This window comes from Strix uralensis, chromosome 28 (assembly GCF_047716275.1).
Source record: "Strix uralensis isolate ZFMK-TIS-50842 chromosome 28, bStrUra1, whole genome shotgun sequence".
Classification (NCBI taxonomy): domain Eukaryota; kingdom Metazoa; phylum Chordata; class Aves; order Strigiformes; family Strigidae; genus Strix; species Strix uralensis.
Genome location: NC_133999.1, coordinates 1,489,448 through 1,503,642, shown reverse-complemented (window position 1 = coordinate 1,503,642; position 14,195 = coordinate 1,489,448). Strand labels below are relative to the sequence as shown.

The following is a 14,195-nucleotide window of genomic DNA, read 5'->3' as shown; positions in this document are numbered from 1 at the left end:
AGCGGTTGCTTCTATGACTGTGATTGCGAGGTGGGGACTCTGGAGGGCTCTGGCATGGGGAAGCGGGACCTGTGAGAGACCAGTGCCCAGCAGCCTTTCTCCTCTGCCCTTCCTCCCTCCCCTCTTCCTCCTCCCTTCTTCCAGCAGCCCAGTGCAACTCACTGGAGCCTGCTGGTGCCCAGCATGGCCTTGTGTACTCTCATTCTGTTCTGTGGTGGTTTTCTGCTCGTTTGTAGAGAGCATCCAACTGATTTATTGCTCCCAACGTCTCTTAGTTTGTAATAAAGTTTTCAGCAGCTCTGTCGAGCCCGCTCCCCGCCCCCGCGCACGCACACATCCCCGCGCTTGCTTTGTTCTTCTCACACATAATGTCAACTCATAAACCTTTCATCAAGTCAACCAGGTGGAAAAAACCCATTACTGAAAGAAGTGTTCATTCAGGTTCGGGGGGGGGGAAATGGAGGGGAAGGCGGAGGAGAAAGTTCCCCAATGGGAAAAAAAAAATATATATAAGGCGGGGGGGGGGGGGGGGGAAGGAAAAAATGCTGTGTGTGCTCTTAGCTGAAAAGCCGGCTTCGCGGCACGCCCCAGGTGCCAGGCCCCGGAGGAGCCTGGCAGATCTGTCATCCCGGTGACAGGAGATGGAAAGCGCTGTGTACATATTCAAAGAGGCAGCGATTTGGGCCTAATACCCACTGATGAAAGGGAGCTTCAACACAGCCGGCCTCTGCCAGCTTGAACAAAACCACTTGTGCTTTTGTATGGCAGAAAGGACCCCCCCCTCCGCAAACAGACACACTGGGGGTGGAGGCTTCCCTCCCGCTGCCCCCCCACCCCGAATCGATGTGTTTAAGCCATATTGGCTGAGGCTCATGTGCTGAAAGACGCTGCTGGCCACACAATGGAGGAGCTGACAGGGGTGTGTCGGCAGGAGACATGCTGTGTGGAGAAGGCGCTGAAAAATGGGAGTGAGGAGGCATGTGTGAAGTGCAGAGATCAGGGAGCAGCCCGGGATCTCATTACACCCGGGCGGCCCGGGGATGGTGTGCTCAGAGCCGCGGCGGCTGCGCCAGCACTGCCCTGGCACAAAGCTGCTTCTGCTCTCGGGGAGACCCCGGCACCTTGCCGGACACCTCCCCAGAGCAGGGAACGTCTCCTGGGCAGACAGTGGGTCTCAGGGGTGGGGGCAGAGCAGCCCTGGGCAAAGCGCCTTTGCTGCTGTGCCTCAGCCTCCACGTAGCACAGGGGAGGATATTCCTCTCTCCCACTGAGTCTCAACTACTCGGGGTGCAAACTCTTTGTGGCAGGCACTGTTGCCTGCATATTTCATCAATCCCCATGGCCAGTAAAATTTTATGAGTTTTGGATGGAATTTCAAAAAGGGCTGTAGGTGGAGTTCACCGAGAAATGAAATCTCCTTTACCACAGCATCTTTTATGTTCAGGCACACACTTCTGGGTTTGATGGATTTCTCTTTACACACAGATTTAGAGAAAGTTCTGCACAAAAATTTATTTAAATAAGTTTTTAAGCAATGTAGTCCAGAGTTACTGCTCTGGAGAAGGGACACAAGGGCACTAGAGGATGGAAAGAATGGGAAGCAACAAAGGAATACAGGCAGTGACATCTGTCACTAGTATTTTATAAGTTAAAAATTCAGCATAATCTACTGCCACCCTGTCCGCTATACTGAGTTCCAACAGTAACAGAATTGTCATGATTTCTACATGAATTAATTCAAATCTCTTTTTGCATGATATGGCGTAAGAAAGGGGCCATCTGGTTTATGTTCTAGGTGTCAGAACCACTCATACCAGCACACTTTCATAGTGCAAGATGTAAGTTGACTGCACATATTAATGTCTCCTTACCCTCTGCCTCCCTGAGACCTGATGCTGTTGTCCCATTATGGCGCTGCCATTTATACTGTCAATAGCAATAATAATAATAATGCAATGTTTGGCATGCACATAGTACCTCCGGTTCCAACTGCGGCTGAGTGTTACTTACCACTGCAAACATTTCTACTGGTTTCTTCACATGAATGAGGCTTCGGGACATGAAGTAGGATCATGCTGTGACTAAGTTAGGAGTGGCCAAGTGCATAGTAAAAGGTTGTCTAGCTCCCACAAAATCAGTGTGTAACTAGTGACCTAGTTCATATACAGAGGTTATGGGCTTCCCCCAGACAACAGAAATAATCATTAGCAGTGGAGTTGGGAAAAAGAACCAAGGTTTGTGGAAACGTGCCTGTTCCATTGGAGAATGACAGCTGGCAGTCAGGTGTCTTCTCATCATGGTAAATATTTAAATACTGGCTATCAGACTTAGGGGCCTGTGATAATAACTTAGATAACAGTAAAAATATAGTTAGCATGTTTGTAGGTGATAACACCGTCCAGGTTTACACTGCGTGATTTCCAGATATGTAAGCACACCTGAATGTATTAATCCTCACAACACCCTAAACCAGTGCAGCACGGGCAATTCCTGAGTGACTGCACGGAAAAAAGGGGGGGTCGAGAAAATGGGTCTGACTTTCTGGGCTGTTCAACAAGTGCACCAGATTTCAATTAATTATTATAGCAATTTTGTTGTTTGTTTGCATTACAGCTTGGTGACAAACTGGTTCATTGTGATTCTTCCAGCAGTTTAGTTGAATTTGCAAAATCCAAGCAGAATTGGTTTGCCAAGACTAGTCACCAAAGCCACAATTTCTGTTCCCTTTGCTGGATGAAAGAGGCTCGGAAGAGTGGGAAGAAAGTCCTGAAGCAGAAAAGCCTCATCTAGTACAGATTAGCTCTGTTTATATTGCAAAGGCTCTGGCTCAAGTGAGGGGTTTTTTGCTTAGAAATATTGTTTTAGCATGAATTTATCTTGAAATGAACTTTGTGGTAAATAGAATTTAAGCATGAGCTTAAATCTAAGGTCTTATTTAAGTGCTTTTCTACTTCACTTGCCAGCTAAGGATCTGGCCTGGGCTTTGAATATCTTTAGGGAGAAGAAACAGATTAATGAGATTAGAACATTTTAAATCACTTTTGTACTTCCCTGGGCTGCATGATCTTTATAATACCTTGTCTCTATAGACTCTATAAAGTGTATTAGCTGGGTGCTAATGGACAGGGATGATGAAAAGAAGGCTTGCTTGTGCATCCTTCCAGATTTGGGGAACATACTCCATGGCCTATGGGTATGTTCAGTTTCATACGTCAACGTGCATTTAATCTCTTTGTCTGCTTTATGAAATCCAGCGTTTGAGTGCTTAACTCTCAACCTTATGGGCCTCATTTCCTTGCTGAGGTTTGCACCAGATATTTTATAGTCAGGGTAGGAAAATGAAAAATGTGGTCATGGAAGATGGTAAGGGGTGACCTGGGGACAGACAGGCCTTCACCCAGGACATTAAAATTACCGCAGGGTCTGGACTGGTACCTTTTGGCAACCCCTACCAGCGTATCCACGCTCACCCCTACAGCTTCATAGGCAAAAGGCAAATCTATGTTATTAAGCTTTGCAATTTTTTCTTCCTAATTCAGAAATAAAGTATCTCTACAGTAGTGCAGTCGGGGAATCAGTGGCCTGGTGAGCTCATATTTCACCCTACGACACCGGGTCATTTCCATTTACGATGATGCAATGTAAAGCCACCCCTCTGATGTGCCGGGGGAGAAGGGGCTTGTCAGAGGGAAATGAAGCAACTGCAACAGACGGGAGTTTCCTCCAGCTGAAGTTCTCCAGCGGACAGAGTTGATCTGTTCCTCAAAGGCTTTATTTGGAGGAAAGTAGCAAGAAGCCCAAATCCCACAAAATATCAAAAGCCCTAGGATTTTTCTGTCCTGAAATTTTCATCAGTTCAGGTTTCCCTGAGAGTTTAATTGCGTGTTCATCTCTTGCAGCCCCTGGCAGATCAGGCTCTGAAAATCCACATGGGAAGAAGTAGGAGAAAAGTTTGGAGTGCTCTACATTCTGGTTACTCCTTGTCAGCGTCCGCTGGTCCCCCGATGGGTCCTCCCTCAGCCAGGAGCAGAGAGGCAACGAGACGGAGAGCTGAGGGTACGTGTACGTAGATGGGACGTCAAGAGGGGAGGGCAAAAGCACAAAACAAAGCAAGTCTTGATTATAACATTTATATGCATAAAGTGAAGCATATATTTAATGGAGGATTGTCCAGAAATGCAGGTGGAGCAAATGACTGTCGGAAAGCAGGTCTTGTATGGGGCCAGGACAAATTCCACAGGAAATGTGAACCCTAGTTACAGCTCAGTGTCCTGCACTGAAATAGTGATTATAATTAAAAATAATTCACTATTGCCTTTAGTTTGATGAAATTACCACTTACATTAAGAGCAGCTTGAATCGTTTTCTGCAGAATGTCACTTTGGGATTTAAAATATTTGATCACTTGAAGAATATGTTGTGCTGCATTTGGGAAAGAAAAGAGTAAAACATGAATCACACATGGGTGAATGCAAGACGGTCTTACACTCTTGGGTGCCTGGAGTCTATAAAAAATGAATTGAGCTCTTCTGGAAGAGGTCTGATTAATCCAAAGATGCTCCCAACTACTCAATTCATCTGCCTTAATCAGATGTGGGAGTCAGTTTTGACTTACTGGCCAAATGGCTGGTAAGAAAAAGTACATGGTGCGAAAAACAAGTTGGGATTCCTTCCTAAAAGGCAGTTTGGTTTCCTGCTTGTATTGATGAAGACTTTAAAATACTCATTCAAGAGATGACCTTTAAACAAAGACTTTAGCGAATGCATAAAAAGTCAAAGAAAACAAGAAGCAGCACAACTCTGCAGAGAACCCTACTAAGCTGAAGCACCGTAGTGGCTGAGAAGCAAAATGTCTGTGGGAGGCACAAGAACTGAGAGGCCCAATCTTCCCCCCCACCCAAAACACAGCTCAAGGTGCACCAGCTGGTTACACTGAGCCTGAGACTGCGACGAAGATCTCAGGCTTTTCAAATGTGAAAAACAATCTTCTTACTTTAGGGATTTTATTGCAAGTTTTACAGTATTGAGTATTTTTTCTAAAAATCTCTTCTCCTAAAGATATGGACTGAGATGACAGCCTTAGCTGTCATTCTTTTTTGTTTCTTTTACTTTGTTAAAGCTACGATCCTATCCAGAGTTATTGGAATCAGAAGTTCAAAACTAAGACTTTTTTTTTAAAAAACATTTTCTGAATTTGCATTCAGCATTGCAGTTATGGTAGCTTAGGGGAAATGAGAGCTTGAACTCATGAATTTTGAAAGCTTGGGGTTTACGATGCTGCAGAAAGACTATTTGTTGAGTACAAGGCCTGATCTGGAAATGCATTTAAGACATGCATGACTTTGAGCATATATATGGTTGCACAGAAGTCAATGGGACATAAATTTATGAATTTGCCTAAGTGCTTTGCTGGATCTTTGCCTACGGAACCACTTACCATGAGTTTCAATAACAGAATCATAGCCTTGTTAATGAGCAAACCTCTGGACCAAGGGCGTCAGTGAAACATGAAATCCAGCTCCGTGCCGTATCTGTGCTACTCAGCTTGATTTCATCTCTACGTAAACTCACTCTGCTGTGCTGACATTTATGTCTCTTGCTTTTTCCAAAAAGTGATTTAAAAGTTCCATTTTACACTTGTGAGTGCAGCAGGACAGTGCAAGACGTAAAGCAGCATCCACAGCAACCTGGGGGTGGTACAAATCAGAACTCAGTTCTAGAGGGCAGGCTAGAGGGTTCCTAGAAAAAGGCAGTTCCAGAACTTCATCAGTGAATTGTGGCTTTCCCCTTCCACTTTTCTCTTTTATTGGCAGCAGAGGAGGCTGACCAGGAAAGAGAAGCATGAATGACTAAGACCAGTCAATATTGTCAGGTCTCTGCACACTTCATTAGTGCTGTCAGGGAAGAGAAATGCAGATTTCACTGCGCAAAAGATCATAAATCAGCTTGGGAAACGGAAGCTGGGGTGGGGATGCCGGGAAAGGAAGAGAGGGTCGGTTCATTCCCTGCAGTACCAGGTTGGTGAAGGCAGAGCCGTTGAGATGGAGGAACGTAAGGCCTGTGCCACCACACAGGGGTGGCCCCACACTTCATGAAGCCGGTTTCTCTCTGGTATCTCAGATAGGACCATCTCTGCCCCTTTGGCACACAGGCCGTGTGAAGGCTGTCCGCACAGGGCACGTTGTGTCTGCGAGGGCAGCTCATTACTCTGACTGCCCAGCGCCTCTGGGAACACTCACAGCACCGGTTTTAAACTGCTCTGCTAACTATTGTGGGTTTGAGCTTAGAGGCCAGGTCAGGTCTCCACTGAGCGAGGCACAATACAAAACCAGAACAAAAACAGGGTCTCTGCCTTCAGGATATTCCAATGTAAATAAAACTAGGAGCACAGCAGTGGGACAGGGTTGTAATACCTTTGATCCTCTACTGCGGGCAATTTTTACATTGGGGTTTCTTTTAAAACAAGAAGTAGCAGCGCCCCTTGGGAGATCATGGAACAAACGATGAGTGCGAGGCAGAACATTCATGTGCTGAGGATCACTTTGAACTATTCAGCAGGTTTGGGTATATTCAATAAATCTATGTTAGAATTCCTGCACTTATAAGTGTTCTTACAAGTTAAAGTATTTTTATCTGTTGTTCTGCACAGATATTTGTTTCAATCCTAACAAGTCATAAAAAAACTTTCCCAAAATCTCTTTGTAACTAGTTAACTACTTGCCTGAGAGGAGTCCACCCTCTGTTTACTAATTTTGCTCTTACATGTCCATGAGGTGTTCTCTGGACTTCACCTAGTAAAAAGCATTAAAAGGGAAGCAGAGCTGCCTTTATGCTGCAAGTGTGGGACCCCCCTGTTCCCAGAGCCCCCGGGCGTGTGCTCAGCCCCGGGCAGAGGAGTGGGAGCTGGGGGCTCGGCCAGCCGCCCCCCCAGCCGGAGCAGTAGCAGGAATGCTGAGCAGACGCTGCAGGGAGACGTGGTGTGTACTCAGTCAATATGTGAACCTAAGAATGTCAAGAAAGCAAATGCTTGGAAGGTTTAATTTATGGAGATTTGCACGTCAGATATATTTTGAGGAAACTTTGGGATTGTCTTTCAGAGGTGAACCCCAAAACTTTTCCAGGATTCCCAGATACTTTGTAGGTTAAAGGACCTTCAGTCCTTCCTATTCTCACAGCATCCTTTGCTGTGGTTCACACACAACTGTGTTAACATGAGTCTGGAATATCTCAGCACATAATTATTTATCCTTCAATAAAACAAAGAAAACCATGTCTAAATCTGACTAATATCCCCTCCTCAGCCTGCCAAGTGGGGCCTTGTGTTTTCAGTATTGAAAACCAAGCCTGACTTGCTGCATATTTTGTGTTACCATGGTTTATGTCCAAATGCAAGGATTTAATTTTGTCCGTCATCAAACCGTGGTTTCCATATGACACCAATACATTCCTTCCCTCTGCCTGCTGTTCTGACAGACGACAGAATAGAATTAAACATTCCAACTACCACACTTAAAACGCAAGAGCTTATGTTTCTTTGGCTTTGGAGATCAAGGGGCAGATCTTTAGTAGGTATGAATTGTCTTCATTGGAGCTATGAAAATTTACACCATTTACCCCAGCTGAGGTATGGTCTTGGATGTCTTTCTTTCACAGTACAATTCCAAGAAGACTGATACAGTTGGACTGACAAATAGGATAGACTCTCCTTTTCTTCTGTGCCTAGTTGTTACGAGTGATTATTACTGTGTTTCCTTCTGGAGCAGTTACTGACCAGCCCAACTTACGCCTCTGAAAGCCAGTGAAGAGAAACCCCTCCACATATCTCTCCACTAACTTCAGCCTGCCCTACACCCCAGCTAATTTCAGTTTAATGGTATTAACATTTAAGAAAAACCAATCCACAGTCTCCACCATACTGAGACTGGGATTAGAAAAATGACCAGCTCCTTCTCAAAACACCGGCTGGGTTTCAAAGGAGCCTGAGGGAATTACGCACACATCTGACTTTGAAATTTAAGCTCTGGATCTTGAAAGAATAGGTTTATTCCACAACTTCACACCCGGAAGGGACAGCTCATTGCCTGGGATTGCTGTGATGTCATCCCTTTAGGGAGCTTTTTCAAGTTAAGTCAGTGCACAGTCCTAGGCCTTCTTGTGACCACCATCTCGAGCAGAACACCACTGGTGGGTTTTCAAATTCTCCTGGGTCACAGCAGTTCCTCGTCTGTCCATCCGTAGTGCTCATTCAATGTATTGCAAATACAGTGTTACTTCAAGTGTTGCAGTGAGGCCGAGCTGAAAAATCCCTGTGGATAGGAAGAGGAGATACACTATCCTCAGGAAGGAAAAAAGAGGCCAAGAGGATAATAGTAACAATCCAGCTGGGCCTGCAAGTCAACACCATTCCTGGATTTAGCCAAGAACTCTGGCAGTTTTTGAAGTGCTTGGGATTTTGCCTTAGATTTATAGTCTCAAGAGTGGTTGTTGTCAAGATTTGCTAGGTGTGGTAGGGTGACTGCTGCTGATGCCAATAGTCTAGGAGAGGGGAAGTGAAACCTGCTGAGACTTGGGAATGAAACAAATTTGTATTAATTAGAAGCAAATGCTGTATGTTGGCTTATGGGTTCCAAAACAGATGTTTGTCAAAATAGCCAAGAGATGGGTCATCTGCAAGCAAAAGTTATAAATAATAGGAATCATGTTTCTTATTATTTCATGTTTTCTCAGGTCAAAACCATGTGTTGTTCAGTGTTGGAAATACCATAGAGTGTAACATCTTGTCTGATGCTGTGGGGAGCTATGTGCCATCATTTCTGTGTGTCTGACCCATAACCCAAGCCAGCGTGCAGCCAGAAGCCTGTGCGTGGCATTGCATGGGCAGCCACGGCTGCGGAACAGCCCTTGGCAGGAAGGGAACGTCTCTGCAGGCAGAGGCCGGTGGCCTGGCTCCACCCGGGACCAAATCGCTCTCTTCAATTTCATCCCCGTGCAGGTGCGTGTGGGTGAACGGCGCGAGCGCTCTGCGCATCCCCGTCCTGCGCTGGAGCAGCACGACAGAGTACAGGCAGCTCCCTCCCTTCAGTCCCAGGGCACGTCACAAGGGGATGAACAAAGAGATGTGCATCTGTCTGTGATCCCGACTTTCTGATAAATTCAGTTGCTTCAGGTAAGAATCCTGTTTTTAATTTATGTTGACACCTAAATTTGGGATTCCTTATTCATATAATGTCCTTTAATAATGGAACTACAGTCTTCAGATCAGGTAAGTCTTCCCTGTTCACTCTGAGCATGGAACAGCAGGTCCTGAGAGACTCTCCCTGTCATCAGGGCTGCAGAAACGTAAGTATGTGTAGAGCCAAATTCACTGCTGGCATAAATACAAATAATCAACAATTTTCAGAAAGATGTACCTGTTTGCTCTTGAAGTGAATGTGGTGGCCTGCTTGTTTCCTCTTACACCGCTACGTACAATAGCCCCACACAAACATGCTTTGACCGGGTTCTAGTGTTTATATATGATGTGGCGGGTATATGCTGTGTAAATACCTGTGGGTTCAACTGCCAGCGCATAAATCAGCACCGTTAAACAAAGATACAGATTTACACTCTGCAATTCTGACTTTATAAATGGGTCAGTATGAGACAGCTCCTCAGCCTGGCAGCTCACATGCAACTACCAGCCTTTTCTGCAGGCAGGAGATGGTACAAATGGAAGTGTGGGCATCTAAATCTTCATAGCAGGTCTGCATTCGACAGTCAGCTGGCCTGTGTGTGGATAAATATAAAGAAAAAGACATAAAACTGGACTAACAGTCAAACTATGCTTTCCAGATGAAGTGAAATGCAATTTTTTGCCCAAAACTTTAGACAAGATAATTAGATTTAAATAGTATTGTCCTTTGTTTGTACTTAAACTTGCTTACAAATAGTGTAGTAAGTAAACGTTTTTTAAAAGAAGGAAATTAAAACTATGGATGTACTGTTCATCTTGGGATGTATCCAGGTGACTGTCTTCATGTGTGTGTAGATATTTAGATGTGTGTTTTGTATCTTGAAGATGTGTATGCTAGAACAAAAAGCCTATATTTAAAATTAATTTGTGTAAATACACATGTGCATGTAAAGACATCCTGTTATATACACACATTTAGTCACATATATATGTGCATATGTAATAATGTTTGTATACACAAACACACACAAATTATGTACAGAAAATTAAGCATATGCCTGTCTCACCCTGAAATGATGCATCCCTCCAAGGAACATCAAACCTATTTGTGTCAACAAACAGGCCTCTCCAGCCCAGGAAGATCTGAATATAGATACACGGTGAAAACCAGAAACCTCTATACCTGTAAGGGCAATTACTTATTTATGCGCCATTTCTACACCTCTTCCAGTTACTCCCTCCCACTGTAATCTCTGTCCCTCCCAGGCAACACTCCCGAGCCAGAATCCTATGATCTTTGCCCTCTTCTCCTTCAAATTAAATTTCAACTTTTTTCAAATCTCTGGTGAGTGACAAGCCAGTGCCAGAACTGTCTTTTAATACACAAAAGCATAAATAATGCCATCCATCAGAGCTGTCACTCAGAAAGATAGATTGCTACTTGTTCAGACACTGGAATGACACAAAAGTGAAAGTTAGAAACTGTCTCTTTTCTTTGCTTGCTTTCTTTTTCTTCTTCTTCTCTCTCCCTTTTTTTTTTTTATTTGCCGGACTGCTTGATTCTGATTAATGGTGCTGTCAGGGAGGGATTCCGCTTGCCCGGATAATGAGTCAGGAATGTATTCCCTGTCACAAACACAGCAGATGTCAGGGGCAGAAGGGCCCGGGAATGCCAGAAACAATATACAGTTTCTTCCTAGTCCCCTGACAGGCCAATATGCTGCACAAGGTCTAATTTATGTAGACAAAATGCAGGCAAGGGGCTGTAGCAGCAGAGAAACTGTGCTGGGAAGTCTGAACTACAATGCAGCAGGGGAGAGAGCTGAAGGGAGGTAATGAACGCTAGCAGTGGGACTCAATAGCACTGCATCAAATGGCCTTAACAAGAATGGCCCAGGACCACTTTGACTCCATTAAAGTGCACTTTACATCATTATAGAGAGAAATCAAACAGGGCAGAGGGCTTCTGTTTCTTTTAATGGCTCGATTAGGTTATTCACTCATCGGGGTTTGCAGCTGTCATAGTAATGCAGCAACTGCCAGGAGAGGTACAATAGCACTCGTGGCCGTGTGGGGCCCACGGCCCCTCTCGGAGCGAAATGCATTGACTGGGGCCGTGCATTCCCCACGTGTGCGCAGTGACTAACGCTGAGGCAGATTTAGAGGGGATTTGCCAGTCCTAGTGAAAGAATTTCGAAGTGATTTGTCTCGAGATGCCTTCACTTTTGGGGTTGGCCACCTGGAAGCACTGGAAAGGGGCCAGGTCTTTGCTGAAAGCTGAGCACCTGCCTTTGGCTATCTGGGGCCCTGGCTTGGCAAGCCAACAAGAGGAACCCACATTGACTTCAGAGAATGCTGCCCTTCCCTGTACTGGAGAGAAACCCATAGCTTTTCAGCTACAAAATGCTGATATCATAAAACTAACTCACATATTGGGAAAATAAATTAGCATTTTGAAGTGCGTGCAACTGCACTGCTCTGTTCAGCACTCCGGGGCGATCTGGTTTGCCAGCGCTTGCCCAGCCCTTGGAGCGGTGAGGTCCTGGCCCAGGAGGACTCACACAGGCCCGTGTGATGGTGCATTTCAGTCCCACAGAGCTTCCCTGCACCTATCCCAGAATGACTAGTGGAAATATTAATTACAGCGAAAGCATGGCTTAGGGAAAGAAAAGAAAAGGGTTTGATTCAAAGTCCTCTGATGTCTGCCAAAGCTTCTGTATTGACATCAGAGTCATGCAGCAAACTCCTAAGCACTTGGGAAACACCCCTTTCTTGAAGATGGCACATTATCTGTCTAGCATCTGCTTAATGAAATCATGTTACACTGCAAAATTTTGAGTGAGAAAGAGGCTTCGAAACTGGTTGTGCCAGAGGCAGTTTTTTAAGGCCATGGCTAGCAGCAAGTTTCAGAACCGCGTGTGGATTGCCAGCCCTTCGGGATAACAGCCTTTTCTTCTTCCACGTTGAGCTGTCAGCACAGCGGAGCCCTGGTCTGTGGAAGAGCTTCTTCCCACTCGAATAACAATATAATAACAGCTATTACCAGAACAGAGCTAGTCACTTAAAAGGATCAATTCCTGTACTGGGGTAAGTGTACTCTTCACCCTAAATCTGGTTCTAGAACTTTCTACTGTGACCAGTCTGTTCAGTTTTACAAAGCACACCATAAGGCATATATAAAGTCTTATTTAGTCTTAGTCCTAATACAGCCATTTCACTCTCTGTCTTTAACCAGGGTAAAAATAATGAATAGAAATGAAAGCACGAAAGGCATTTTGGTGCATTCAAAACACCTTCTGCTGGTTTCAGCACACTTCAAGTCAAGCCACTTGTACTGCGGTACGGCAGCTGTCCGTGAACTCTTCCATAAGAGCCTGCTCCGGCTTTTATCTCCCTGCCTCTTTAACTTAATCTGAACTCTGACCTGTGAGAGGTCCCCGTAACTCCTTCCTGAGGAGCAGAAGCTCAGCTCTGACATGACTTTGGCACGGAATGGTGAAGGACCTTGAGGTCATAGGATCTGTGGGGGTAGGAGGAAAGCGCACATATCCAAAGAGGTGAAATCAAAAATGACAGACAGATGAAAATAAAGCTAAGGTTCTGCTACCCAGAGTCACCAGACTAGACAGAGCTGCTTTGAAGGGGAAAGTGCAGTCAGGATGCTGGGGCTGGCAGATTTGGGCAATTCATGCCCGAATTGAATAGGATTAAATGGCTGATCCTGAGTTTTCCCCTGACCCTACCATAAAATCCTGTGCAGTATCCCAAAGCCATGTGTATGCTGCACGTATTTCCCATGTGCTAGGCAGCTTGGTTAAAGGTGACACTGTTCTAGTGAAGTCTGTTTACGCTGGTCAGGGGGCTGTGCTAGCAGGACCAGGTTTGCCAGACCCACGCTCTGAAGGCACGATGCTGTTCTGCGTTCTGTCGGTGTAAATCCAGCCACGGGGCCATACTTGATTTCAGTTACAGCAGCAGCAGTGCAAAGCCGCTCCACTGCAAACACCAGCCTGTTTGTTCAGCAGCACAGATTAGTGTAACTGTATCAGCCTCGGTGAATTAGGCGGCTGCGGGGCTGTCCCAGTGCAGCAGCTTCAGCTTTGCTAGGCTACGGAGTACATTCTCAGTTGCACTCTATTGAAATCAAACTAGTGACTTCATATTTACCCAGGTGAAGTCTAAGTGAAATCTCATTTTGGTTTTGTGAGGCTCAGACGTAGGTAAGGCATTATCACTGAATGTGCTCCTGAAACAACATGTCCTGAACGTGCTTGGAACCCTTGTCCTCTTGAACCCTGTGGTAAAGTCCATTCGCTCTACCCACAAATGATGTCCTGCTGATCCCTAAACCCTAAACACGATGTGACTAACAGGAAAGGTCGCTTCCCGAGGCCCTGGCTTAACACAGCCTTGTCCACAACGCTGGTTGAAAAGTCATTTCTTCTAAATTGATAAGGTTGTGCTTTTTTTCCCCCTAAAGCTCAACATGTTTTTTATTTAAAATAGCCTTATTCCTGCTCAGAACGTCCCTAATCAGAACCAGCACCTAACAGCCTGAAAATAAAGGAAATAAAATTAAAGATTGCAATTGCTTTGGTTTTACAAGCCTGAGGCCTGGCAAGGCTTGCTTCAGGAGAGGGGAGGGGAGGTAAGGGCCCCGTTCTTGTTAGTTTTGCTTGTATTACACTGATCAAAGCAGCATATTGTTAAGTAAGCACAAGTGTGGATTTAGAAAGTTAGCACATTAAAATAGCTGTGATTGACATCGGATTGCAGGAGTCAGTGCTTGGAGGGGGTGCAGAGCACAGAACGGGACGAGGCAGCTCCTCGGAGGCTGCTGGGAAGAGCCGAGCGGGCCAGGGTGGATGAAGGGGCTCCTTCAGTGCTGCAGGTTAGGCATGAAGCAGGACAGGAATGCAGGAAAACACTAAGCAGCAAAGCAAAAGTAAATTTACCTAATGTGGCTGGTGAAAAAATGTATTCCCAGCAATAGGAGTGACCTCTTCGCTTTCATTTCTCTCTG

At 45.3% G+C, this 14,195-nt stretch overlaps 1 long non-coding RNA gene across 1 annotated transcript in view; it reads left to right on the top strand.

Moving 5' to 3' along the window:
- Positions 1-14,195, top strand: part of LOC141935644 (uncharacterized) — a 128,930-nt gene that overhangs the window by 13,188 nt on the left and 101,547 nt on the right. The window contains exons 3-4 of the long non-coding RNA XR_012626599.1: positions 3,900-4,056; positions 8,993-9,166. This is a non-coding gene — a long non-coding RNA (uncharacterized LOC141935644). The remainder of the gene's footprint in view (positions 1-3,899; positions 4,057-8,992; positions 9,167-14,195) is intronic.